At 37.0% G+C, this 3,327-nt stretch overlaps 1 pseudogene; it reads left to right on the top strand.

The window, feature by feature from the left end:
• The first annotated feature begins 2,272 nt into the window (after nt 1-2,272).
• Nucleotides 2,273-2,833, top strand: LOC782305 (small ubiquitin-related modifier 1-like; annotated as a pseudogene).
• The last annotated feature ends 494 nt before the right edge of the window (nt 2,834-3,327 follow it).

Raw genomic sequence — 3,327 nt, 5'->3', positions numbered from 1 at the left:
CATACCTACATTCCTTTCCAAAAGACATAAGCTTAATATTTAATTATGTCCCTAATCAGGTACTTCAGTTCCTTTACAGGGTTTTCTCATCTGCAATATGAAGATGAACATTTCTATATTTGTGTGTTCTGGATGGGATTAAATTGAAAGAAGTAAAACGTGTCAACATTTGATATGATGAGAAAAAACATAGATTCTAAATGTCTTAATTAGTGATATCATAACCATTTGATAACAAATAGCACATTTCAAGGGATAATTGACCATAGAATCCTGAGAAGACATGTGATAAAGTTTCATTACAAATTAGGTTTTTATTTAGAACAAAGAAGAAAGCAGAATATTAGACTAAAAAAGATTGATAATTTTTAATATAATTCAAACAAATTGACTTAGCTACAGTTAAGGAAATGGCAACCCACTCCAGTATTCTTGCCTGGAAAAATCCCATGGACGAGAAGCCTGGTAGTCCATGAGGTTGCAAAGAGTTGGACATGACTGAGTGAGTTCACTTCGCAGTATTTACTATTTAAAAATGTCCCAAATCCTTGTTATTTAAATGTAAAGTGAAGTGAAAGTCGTTCAGTGGTGTCTGATTGTTTGTGACCCCATTGACTATAGCCCACCAGGGTCCTCTGTCCATGGTATTCTCTAGGCAAAAATATTGGAGTGGGTAGCCAGTCCCTTCTCCAGAGATCTTCCCAACCCAGGGATGGAACCCTGGTCTCCCACATTGCAAGTGGATTCTTTATCATCTGAGCCACCAGGGAAGCCCATTTAAATGTAAATGGAACACTAAACATCATGGCAGACATGGCATGTGTGTTCATTGGCTAAATACTTTACATTCATCAATAACAAATGGAACTATCCCATTCTGTAGGAGAAGTAAAACTACAATAAGATGGTTTCCCTAAAAATAAACTGTAAAATTTTGATTACAGGAACCCGGAATGTAGCTCAAATATGAAATATAAAATAAGCAGTTCTTTAAGGAATAGGTTAGTGTCCTTAAGAGTTGTTGAAGATGCTACATTTATATCTGTTCATGTAAATAAAAATCAATTATAGAGATTTATATATCAAATTTTGAATATTTTATGACTATATTACAACTCACATTTAAGAAGGCCTTGGCCTCAAAATTAATTTTAAGATTAGCTTCAAATGAGTAAAGAGTATTTTGTATTGTACAGAAAACGTTTAACTTTATCTGAACACTGTAATCCTAGAAAATAGTGAAGGTTAAGAAATCTCCCCACCTTTAGTGCCCCAGAAATTGGGTTACTACAATAACCAGCATTCCTATGTAACTTTGACAAGATTCATGGATGATCCCTTGTTTACCTATGATTATAAGGTTGACCTAAAACAAATAGACTGCCTGATATATTTCTTCAGCATGGATGGGTTTATTTGGAATCAGCTGCTGCTGCTCCTGCTAAGTCGCTTCAGTTGTGTCTGACTCTGTGCGACCCCATAGATGGCAGCCCACCAGGCTTCCCCATCCCTGGGATTTTCCAGGCAAGAGTACTGGAGTGGGTTGCCATTGCCTTAACCGATATGGAATCAGCAGAGAATTGCAATTCATGATCCACAACTATGAAGTACCACGTGCAAGTCCCACACTTCAAGGGAAGGAGAACAGTTTTACAGAGGGATAGAGGAAGGAGGGAGGCCTGTAGTAAAGAGAGTCCATAAATTTTCAATTGGATAAATCCTTGCCAGGAAAGAAGTCTCTTCTTCCAATTAAGCTTTGCTACTGTCTCAGGGTATGAGAGATCCCCCTTCTAGTCTCTATCTCTATTGGATTGAGGTATCTGTGGTATGGGCTATATACCCAACAGAATTCAGAGTTCCAGAGAATAGCAAGGAAAGATAAGAAAGCCTTCTTCAAAGAACAGTGCAAAGAAGTAGAGGAAAACAATAGAATGGGAAAGACTAGAGATCTCTGCAAGAAAATTGGAGATATCAAGGGAATATTCCATCCCAGTATGGGCAACATAAAGGACAGAAAGGGTTTAGACCTAAGAAGAGACTAAAAAGATGTGGCAAGAATACATAGAAGAAATATACAAAAAAAAAAAGTCAATGACCAGGATAACCTTGATGGTGACATCACTCACCTAGAGCAAGACATCCTGGAGTGTGAAGCGAAGTGGACATTCGGAAGCACTGCTACAAACAAAGCCAGTGGGCATAATTCCAGCTGAGCTATTTGAAATCCTAAATGATGATGCTGTGGCGGTGTTGTGCTGTCGGGTAGAGAGTAGGATTTGTAAACCCCGGAGCGAGGTTCTACTACCCAAGGCCGCTGGTGTGTGGAGACCCTGGGGAAACCACCATCACCATGTCTGACAAGGAAGCAAAACCTTCAACTGAAGACTTGGGGATAAGAAGGAAGGAGAATATATTAAACTCAAAGTCATTGGACAGGATAGCAGTGAGATTCACTTCAAAGTGGAAATGACGACACATCTCAAGAAACTCAAAGAATTCATACTGTCAAAGACAGGGAGTTCCCATGAATTCACTCAAGTTTATCTTTGAAGGTCAGAGAATTGCTGGTAATCACACTCCAAAAGAACTGGGAATGGAGGAAGAAGATGTGATTGAAGTTTATCAGGAACAAACAGGGGGTCATTCAACAGTTTAGTTTTAAAATCTGAGGGTCTGGACCAAAAGAAGAGGAATATCCATTTGGAGTCAAAATGACAGAGAATAATGACTAACTCCTAAGATGGCTTCACTGAAGAGAAAGCATATTAAGATGAAAGAAAAGTCTTGTCAGAAGATCCCAGAAAAGATCTAATTTTCATCATCAGTTAAAGTTATTCATGCAAAAGTGTATACAACAGAACAATGCTCTTTTTGATTTATTTGTACTTTTTGGCCTGGGATATGGGTTTTAAATGGACAGTGTCTGTACCAGCTTCATTAAAATAAACAAAATATTTGTAAAAACTGTACCCATGTTTATTTTATTTTTAACTATACAGAAAGAAAAAAGAAAATGCTTAAAACATAAGTTTTTTTTTGCATCATATTGGAAATTATTGTTCATACATGGTACAGATTTTTTTCCAGATTGTGTGGTGATGATCATGACTTTGAAGGACTAAGGTCACAAAACCTTCTTAAATACTCACTGTTGTTTTTTTAAAAAAACTTGATATTCCTGTATGGTGCATTTATGTGATACAGTTACCCAATATGTTGAATAAATGGGCATGCCAAAAATTACAAAAAAATAAATAAATAAAAGATGATGCTGTGAAAGTGCTGTGTTCAATATGTCAGCAAATTTTGGAAAATTCAGCAGTGGCC

The sequence above is a fragment of the Bos taurus genome, chromosome 12, assembly GCF_002263795.3.
Source record: "Bos taurus isolate L1 Dominette 01449 registration number 42190680 breed Hereford chromosome 12, ARS-UCD2.0, whole genome shotgun sequence".
Taxonomy (NCBI): domain Eukaryota; kingdom Metazoa; phylum Chordata; class Mammalia; order Artiodactyla; family Bovidae; genus Bos; species Bos taurus.
This window is presented reverse-complemented; position numbering and strand designations above follow the sequence as displayed.